Source organism: Thamnophis elegans, chromosome Z (genome assembly GCF_009769535.1).
Source record: "Thamnophis elegans isolate rThaEle1 chromosome Z, rThaEle1.pri, whole genome shotgun sequence".
Taxonomy (NCBI): Eukaryota; Metazoa; Chordata; class Lepidosauria; order Squamata; family Colubridae; genus Thamnophis; species Thamnophis elegans.
This window is the reverse complement of record NC_045558.1, coordinates 90,328,832-90,338,652: the sequence shown is the minus strand read 5'-3', so window position 1 is coordinate 90,338,652 and position 9,821 is coordinate 90,328,832.

The window sequence follows — 9,821 nt, the reverse complement described above, 5'->3', positions numbered from 1 at the left end:
AATTATATAAACCATAACATTTGTAAAATTATAAATTTTACTAAAATCTATAAATTATAAATCAATCAGCTAATGTATTATATTCTAAGGTGGGGAGAGAAAGCTAAAGTCAGGACTGAAAACATTCAGTGGTTTCAATGGCTACCGTGGAAGAAAGGGAGAAGTAGGAAGAGTGAGAGGGAATGACTTATCTAATGCACTTCTAGAAGGTACAGCAGAAGGCCTTCTTGAAGAAAACCACCACACTCTGCTACCATACTTTGTAGGTTTCATTTGGGGATGCTAAAATCCAGCCTAAAAACTATGACCCAGAGGTGGTATTCAGCAGGTTCTGTCCAGCTCTGGAGAACCAGTAGCAGAAATTTTGAATAGTTCGGAGAACCGATAAATACCACCTCTGACTGGCTTCTCCCCCATCTAGTCTCTGCCTCCCAAGTCCCAGCTGATAGGGATTTTGCAGTATCCTTCCCCTGGAGTGGGATGGGAATGGAGATTGTACAGTATCCCTCCCCTGCCATGCCCACCAAGCCACACCCACCAAGCCATGCCCACCAAGCCATGCCCACAGAACTAGTAGTACAAAAATTTGAATCCCACCACTGCTATGACCTGGGGGCTTAAAATGGGGACATTAAGAAGGAGCAGAACTATTAGCGTGTATAGTGTTGGACCCCAAGGTTGAAGAGAAGAAAAATAGCAAGTAAAATCCTAAAGAGTTAAACAAACCAATAGCTTACAAGAAAGTAGCACAAAGGATTGTGGCAGGATGCTTATTGTTTGCTAAAGGTGGGGAATAAAAATCTGGGGGCAAAAAAGATTGGTATGTAGATTACTAGTTGGAACATGGAATAAGAATCCTCATAATTGCATCAGTTTATTAAAGTCCAGACTCCCAATTAACAGGGAACCAGAAAGCTGGCTGCTCACAATCTTTGTAGCCAGCTGAACCACTGAGAAACTTTTCAAAAAGACATAGCAGTGTTACAGTTCAAACTTGACCTGCAAAAGGAGGAACGTATTCAATAAACACAGAGATAATTATATGTTATCTTTCATGAGAAATACTGTGGTTAAAGACAAAGAGGCTATTTTGATGTTATTAAGAACATCAAACCCTGCATTCATCTTGGCTGGGCAGTGTCTGTTTCCTTGTCTAAAAGTAATACTTTCCACAACTACCTGAATCCAGAGCTTTGGCAACATCATCACATGGACCTTCTTTAGGATAATCTTGGGAAAAAGAACTCCACCTTTGTTAAAGAACTGTGGCAAAGATGCATCTGGTAAGCATAGGGTGGGCTTTGTAGTACCTTTTAGTTGAATGAGATAAAGCTGGACTTGAAAAGAGCTTGGCATGTCTCTGTAACAGCTTGGTGATCATCTCTTTGTACCTGAACTTCATAATCAAAGTTTTCTAAAGGCAGGATGTTTCTGCTGTTACAATGGGCAAGTTTGAATTCTTTCCCTAAGGAGGAAATGTACAGGCTACAATCCAAGAAACTTATCTGGTCTCAAAAAATGTACATCTTTAGTGGCAAGACCCTATCAGTTGTATTAGAGAGATCTCTTTTCATAGAGGAAGGACAGCCATAGGATAAAAATGCCAATTCTCAAATTCCAGGAGCTTCAAAGTAAAGTCATCTGGCTGGCCCTTACTAATGGCCAAACCACACTATAAACAAGTTTAAGCAAATGTATATCTAAAGTTGGTAATAGAAGAAACATAATTTTTGAATTTTAAAGCAAAGGGGGAGAAAAAGAACAACTTTTTTTTACTTCATATGCTATCATAATATTCATACCACATTGGGTATAATGTAAGAAATATTTTTGAAATGATTTGTCATGAATATTTATGTGTGCTTGCTTGTTAGAAAATAATTGTGTAGCATAAACATCATTATGGAGCGAGACAAATTATTCCCATTCTATCCTTTTTACTACTGGGCTGCTATCTGGCATGTAGAATGCCATATCCTAAGAGTTTAAGAAATGGATAGTGTCCAGTACTATGATCTGATTAATGTTTGTTTCTGAATATTGATAAAAATAAAACCAAAGTTTCCTTAGGGCGTGTCTTTATTCTACTGATTGATTAATGAAAAGGAAAGTTTAAGGTGCTTTCCTGCTCAATTCAGGGAAAATAATGTAATGATTCAGCAGAAATACTTCCTTAAATATGCTTGTCAATAATTAATTAATTGTTGAGATTAATTAAACTTTTTAGTGTTACATATACTATGTTTTTCTGTGCCTAGGTGTACTCAACTTTTATTCTTCTTAAGACTCAACATTTTCTGCAAGACTCCAGCTCCAAATCTGAATGCTTGCAGAAATTAATAGCAGAAACTATGCTATTAATGTAAACCATTTGGGGTCAAAAATGGAATAGGTTTCTCTTATTTATAAAATAATATCTATCAATAGGGGATAAAAATTGTGGTCAGCCATACCAAAAGGTTTTTGAATTCTGATTCTCAACAGCTCCAGCCAACATCAGATCAGGATGATTGGAATAGTTCACATCATCTGAAAGGCCACTGATTCCAATCTCTCTGTTGGATCAGCAATGAAATCCATGTTCTGTAGTGGGAAACTAGTATTATTTTAAATGATTGACTTCAACCTATCTATAAACTAATTGGGTTGTTCTTCTATGTTTTAAATGATACTTTCTGATCCACTTGGAAGAAGTCCTTAAATCAGAATTTCCTTTTATGTAGTCTTTTATAGACCATTTTATGTAATTTTGGCTAGTCATGGGCTAAAAACCTAATTGCTCAATGATTACTTGAAAATGAGTTGCAGTATAAGTTCTTCTTCTGTGTCTAGGTCAAACTTTAAACTGCCAGAAGGAAGCCATCTTCTTGGCTTTGCCTCAACCAGAGACAAAAAGAAAGCCAAAAAGAAGTCAGTATTGTTACGTGTTTCTGGTAATATCTGACATACCAGCGGATGGGCTTAGTTCTGTTCTTTCCACATTTACACACTGTGTTGGTATCTGCTAAGAGCCTTCACTTGCTCATATTAGTTTTACACTTAGGTACTCTGACTCTCAATGTATTCAGGGTCTTCCAAGTGGTATAAGGTAGGTCAGATCCTTCAGCCATATCTTGCTTTAATGTGATTCCTTGCTCCTTCCTTCCTCCTTCCTTCCTCCTTTTAATTCAATTTTATTCTTGCACATCCTCACAAATGTTTGTTCTTGCTATAAAGCTGCTCCTGCAGCTGAATCGACTGGCTTTGGGCATGTGCATTCAGAGGATGTTGAGGGTCATTCTATTGCTTAGTTCTCTTGACATCTATTGCAACCTTTTTTTATCTTAGGTGGGCCAATGTCAGAGAGAATATATTTTCTCAATTCACATAAGTTTGAGATATCCTATTTCAAAACACACTGCTTCATTGATGGACATATCAACGTTTTCACGTGTGCAGATGCACTTCATACTGGAGCAGCGTATTCTGTATCAGAGATGCTAAAGGCCAAAGTTGATGTCCACAATGTAGATGGTTGAGCTTCCCATGTATAGTTTATCAATTTCCTGATGACATTTTTCCTTGAATTGACTTTAGCCTTATTTTAAGAAGAGTATCCTGACTTTAGCATTGTTTAACTGACTTTAGCACTGTTTAAAAGAGTGCATCCTGTCTTGTGTTACTCAATGATATTTCAGTGTTGGACAGTGCTGTAGATAGTTCCATTGCCATAACTCTTCCTTCACTCTTCAATATCAAAGATGGAAAGCACATACTTAGGTCTTGTTTGGGTTGGACTTTAAATGGTTGCTAGCATAATATCATTCAAATCCATCAAGTGCTACCATAATTTCCCCAGCTACATCATCAAAGGTTGATCTTTGTCCAGCCACTGCTAAATCGTCTACATAGATGAATAGACATGTGTTGTTGGGGACTGGTTGATCATTCATATATACAATATGTTATACAATATCAGAGAAAATATACTTTCCTGTGGCAGCTGGTTCTTCAGCATCATCCATTTACTGTTCTTAACATTCAGCATCACATAAAATCTCCAGTTCTGGAGGAAGCTGCCAATGACACTGGAAAGCTTATGATCTCTGCTGACATAATAATATCCCATGGTTAACACTGTCACATGCTTTATATAGGTTGATAAAAACCATTCCAGTACAGCAGAACCTCAGGTCATAACGCTTCTGACCACAACCAAATCAGGTGCCGACCAAAAATTTGGCAATTTTTTTGCATCTGGTAATGAACAAATACTCGGGAGGAGATCCAACACAATCATGGCGATTTTACCTGGCATAGTGATTTCCCCTTCTGCGCCATTTTTTGTATGCGCAAGCGCAGTCTGTTTTGCTTCCGGTCATGACCAAATCGGGTTGCGACCAAAGCCCTGGAACGGATTATAGCCATGACCGGAGGTTCCACTGTAATTAGCTTTCTTTTGAAACCACCCTCAATATGTTGCGTAAAGTTTAGGATTTGGCCATGACATGACCTCCCCAGTCAAAAGCATGCTTGCTCTCTATGATTTTTCCATCAATAAATTTAGAGATAGAATTGAGAATTATCCATTCTAGTGCCTTTCAGAGCTGGCAGAGGAGTGATATTACTTCGTAATTTTTCAGATTGTCTGGGTCTTTGCTGGGTTTTAGTAAGGGTGCAACTCTAGGCTGCCTCCATAATTTTAAAATCTTAAACTCAGCTATACAGTTGTTCATCAATTGTAGGAGCCAATCCAGAGTATAGGGACAAAATTACTTTATTGGTTCTGATCTTACATCATCAACACCTTCTGCTTTATTCATTTTCATAGGCTTTATAGCTTCCTCCAGCTCATATACCACAAAAGGGATATTTAATTTCCCTTCCTCTTATTCCTTTTTTTTCAGACAACTGTTTTTTATATTTTACATTTTTTTTTACACATTTTTACTTTTTTTCCATTTTTCAGCAGCTGGCTGGCTACTTGGTCTGCTGTTACATCCATATGCTTTTTGTTATGGTTTGTTTTTAAAGCTCGTCTACATGCACTGTCACGTTTTCCAGTTATTGGCAAGTGTTTGCATCACCTCTTGCTCAGCTTCAACTTCCCATAAAGAGTCCTGGTTATAAAGCGCCTGATATCTATCCAGCAAATATTTTCTATCTCCAGTAATACGTATAAATTGAAAGGACTGTGTATAGCATTACCAAAAACAATTAGTTGAAAGCTAATGTAGCTCCCTACATTTACTCCCTGATTGGTCCCTGATTTCTCTGAGTTTCTGTTGTTTTGTTTTACCAGGACTCACTGTAATGCTGTAACTTCTGCATAGTTACAGTAGATGCTTTAGACTGTCAATGGCTCATGATCTTTTCCTATGATTCACAAGAGATAGAATCAATAGATTTAAATCATTAGATTTAAATCTTATTTTTATCCCATCAGGAATCAGAGAAGCTCCTATGTTGATTTTTTGTTTGCTGACAAGATTTTATGCAACCTATAATATTGCAACTTTTTAAAATTTAATATTAGGTTTCACAGCAGATCTATAGTAGGATATAAAATGGATTGGCCTATATCCTTTTGTTGTTGTTGTTGCTGTTGCTGCTGGTCTATTTTGATTCCTTTCCCCCCTTTATCTCTGTAATAAAATTGAACTGAATTGAACTGGGAAATTAAAAAGGAGATACTTTGTGGTTAAAATGTTTGTTTTTCTCTTGGCAGGTATTCAGCATAATGAAATTCAGATTCATGTATTTCCTCTTTGGGATTTTCATGTTTTTATCTGTGAGTATTTGCCAAAGTTCCAGAGTCAAGTAGCACAATCAGTATTGGATTCCTTGGGTTTAAAACTAGGGGTGAAATGCTACCTGTTTGGGCTGGTTCAACCGAACCGGGAGTAAAAAATGCTACCGGTTTGCCTGGACCAGAAGTTAAAAAATGCTTTAAAAAAAAGTTCCAACAATCATGCAGCACAGCTGATCATTGCAAGTTTTTTTATTTTTTAAAGCAGTTTAGGTGAACCAGTAATAAAAAATATGCTTTAAAAAAGTTTTTAAAAGTTCCAACCATCAGCTGTGTGACCATCAGCTGTGCCGCACAATTTATATTCACTAGAAAGCAGGAAATTCTGCTTTCTAGCTAATCTAAATCGTATGACACAGCTGTCCCCACCTTTTCTTGACAGTTGCTAGTGAATTAGTTTCAGTTGTCAAGAGAATCCTTTCATTTCGTTCTGAATGCAACACAAAACTATTTTTATGTCCTGATAATTTTGGAATCTGGAGCCTGGATTTTAAACGCCAGTTCCATACCAAAGTACAAGCAGTTTGTTCCTTTGCACAGTCAGCACACTAGTGTGACTCCCAGTTCTTAAGAACAGGTAATTCTTGGCTTCTGTTTGTCGGTCAAAATGCCGAGAAAACCATAAGCCAAATCTACCTTTGGTCTTCAGAACAAAAGCCAACATTCAGTCCCTCTCCTATCACCTGTCCACCTTTTAATTTCCCACCAGAATCTGAGTGAGGAGAGGAGGAGGAACAAACTTCCAAAGGGTTAATAATCCTGTAAAATTAAAATATATCACAGGATATTCTAGCGTGGTATTTCACAACTTTGGCAACTTTAAGATGTGGATCTCAACTGCCAGAATTCTTCATCAGATCTGGAACTAAGAGCCAGCTTTACACAGGACTTGCTAGTAGGAAAAATCCCTAATTACAAGTTTTCCACAGCTTCAGTATTTCAAAAAGAAAATGTACAGCCAGGAATCAGTGTTGAAATAAACAGTCTCAGTGTTTCTACATCTCCTTAGAGGAAGGGTATCAAATTCACAGCTCGTAGGCCAGATGTGTTGTATGCTGGCCATGCCCACCCTGGTTTAGAAAAGGTGGGAGACATCCCAATACATCATGTGACGATGAAGTGATGTGAGTTTGACACCCCTGTCTTAGAGAGACAAGCAACTGTCTCTTCACAAATTCCTACAATTTAAATTTCACCTCAATATTTGTCCATCCTCCTCCACAAAATATGGGGGCCAATTTTTGTTTTAAAAATACAGCATCTCAACTTTTGTGATATCATATGAAGTTGTACATTGCACCAGGGAATGCTTATATCTAAAATTTCTATCTTCTTTTCTGATGTTGAAATATGTCAAATACATTAGTGCATAATTAATTCATGGTCATGCAAGAGAAAATGGAAAACAGCAGAGTAACTACCTGCAAGAAGTGCTACCTGAGGTCTTATCTAGGTAATTAACCTGCAAACAGAACCCCACAGAAAATTTTACACCAGTGTTTCTCAACCTTGGCGACTTTAAGTCCTGTGGACTTAAACTCCCAGAATCCCCCAGCCAGCACAGCTGGCTGGGGAATTCTGGGAGTTGAAGTCCACTGGACTTAAAGTCGCCAAGGTTGAGAAACACTGTTTTACACTGATCAAAGCCCGCTACCCCTCCCCCCATTTTGATCATTTATTTATTTGAAATATTTGCAGGTTAGTGATCAAATGATGATTAGAGGTTCTTGTGACAATTACAACCTAACACTATATGTGACAGTAGAAACCTAAAACATTAACCTGACCATAATCCACAATAGGGATTCTCAAATCTTGAGGCACTATTAAATAAATGCAATTCCTCTCCATGAAATAAAATTGTGAATTCATAGTATTTCAAATTATTACACTTCCGTCTACAATTGGGCACTCCAGATACTGTGAAATTGCAACTAAAGCAGCCATTGAAGGATTATGTATGCTGGGTTTGGGTGCATAGCATAATTGGAAGGATATAGGCTGTCTTTCTGAAGGAAGGTCAGTTTCCAAGGAAGACATATTAATGCATGCTAACTCTTGCCCAATTTCCAAGCTTTTTATGACTGGAAGCAAAAAATGGAAAAAAGCCAGAATCCCCCACTGAGTCTTTCAGTCGTTTTGGCAGAAATTCCAGCCAGAGTCGTTGCAGCTCTTTCCTTCTGCCTCCATAGCTACAATGCTCTCACTCAGCAGGACCAACCTGCCTGTTGCAGCTCCTCCTAGGGAAAGCCTGCATTGAGGTCTCTTTAATAAGTAAGGCCCAATGAATTTTCACCCTGGTTCTTTTTCTTCCTGAGAAGAGAGCATTTTTATACAAGTTTTTTTTTAATACAAAAAGCTTTTTTTCATCAGAGGATGAAGCATAGTTGGAGCCCTGTTAGATTTCCTAAAAATATTTCATGTTTGTTTTAGACTGCCCTGCCCCCCCATGTGACAACTCACAATGTCAGGAGTCCTGATTTATAGTCATTCATAAGATAAACCATGAGACAACTGCAGGCAGCATAAAAGCCACTCTTTTGCAGAGAAGGTTGACTGGGATCGAGCTAAAGGGAAGTTTTTGGCAACACAAATCATCAAGAAAGAAGATTCCTTGTATTTGGAATACTAAAGATGTCTGATTTAAATGTCAATGGTGAAGGAAAACATGTTGACCTGAGTTACTTGGACCTTGAAGTAATAAGAAGCTTCTTGAGAAATATATGTATATTTTTGAAACATGGCAAGAGCAGCAGACTTGGTTAATGCCATTAAATAATGTTTTTGGCTGACTGACAGTGAACAGATTTTTTTTCATCCGAATGTAATGAATAGAATCCATCGTCTTTTATGGAGAATTAAAGAGTACCAAATTTGGGTACTAATTTACACATACCAAACTGTGTACACCACAAATCTTTCTTTTGAATGAAGGCATTTTTATTAGCAAAATTAAAAGAAATCTGTAGGGAAAATTTACTCCTCTAAGCAGAGTAATCATGACTATGTTTCATGTGAGAAGTAGCCTTTCCACTTCAGTCGTCCTTTTGCTGCTGAGTTTTTGTTATGAATAAAAAGCACACTAGTTAGTGAAAGTCATAACTAAGAAGACAAAAGGGGATCACATTTTCTTCTTCCATAGATAACACCCTCCCCACCCCTCTTCGCCTTTCGCCTCCGCAGTTCCTCCTCGCCCCCCACCTCCTCCATCCCCAAGTCTGTGTCCGCCAGGCGTCTCACGTTTATGCCTGCCATAAACACGAGACTCCTGGCGGACACAGCAGGGGGACGGAGGAGGCGGAGGGGGGGGCGAGGTGGCAGCCGGCGAAGAAAGGGGAGAGGAGGAGGAGGAAAGGAAGAGGGGAGCAGGATGGGGGGGAGAGGGCTGCCCCTCTCTTCTCAAACAAACAAGGCTCCCCTCCCTGCGTCTGCTCCTTCCCTCGCTTCTCAAGCAAACTCTCTCTCAAATTGAGAGTTTGTTTGAGTGAAGTTAAGAAAGAAACACACACACACACACACACACAGACAATAAAAACAAATGACAATTACTTAAATTACAAATAAATTGAATTCCTCCCCCCTGCCCCCTCCCTCTGACCCACATACCTTCCATCTACGCCAAAATTCCAGATTCGGTCTAGCTAGGCTCCAGGGCCAGGCAGGCTAGGATAGTGGCTCCTAGAGCCACCACGTGCCCTCTGCAGGAAGAGGCCCGAGAACTATGGGCCTCATTTGCATACTAATTTTTTGCTTTTTAACCCTTGGTTAACCCTTAAAAGGCAAAAAAACCCTTATGCAAAGGAGGCCCCGAGTTCTCTGGCCTCCTCCTATACTTAAACACTATGTACACTTCAAATCACTGTGAGTTGAAGTCTGGTAGCAACTAGCTTGGCCTTAATTATTTTAGAAAAAATCTTTAAAATTCCTTCCTTTTCCTGAGGATACTAGTGAGGCCCCGCCTCCCCTGCCTCTAGTGAGTGCACATCCCTGTGGTGTACGTCTCTATCAGAGAGAGATATATCACATATAGCAG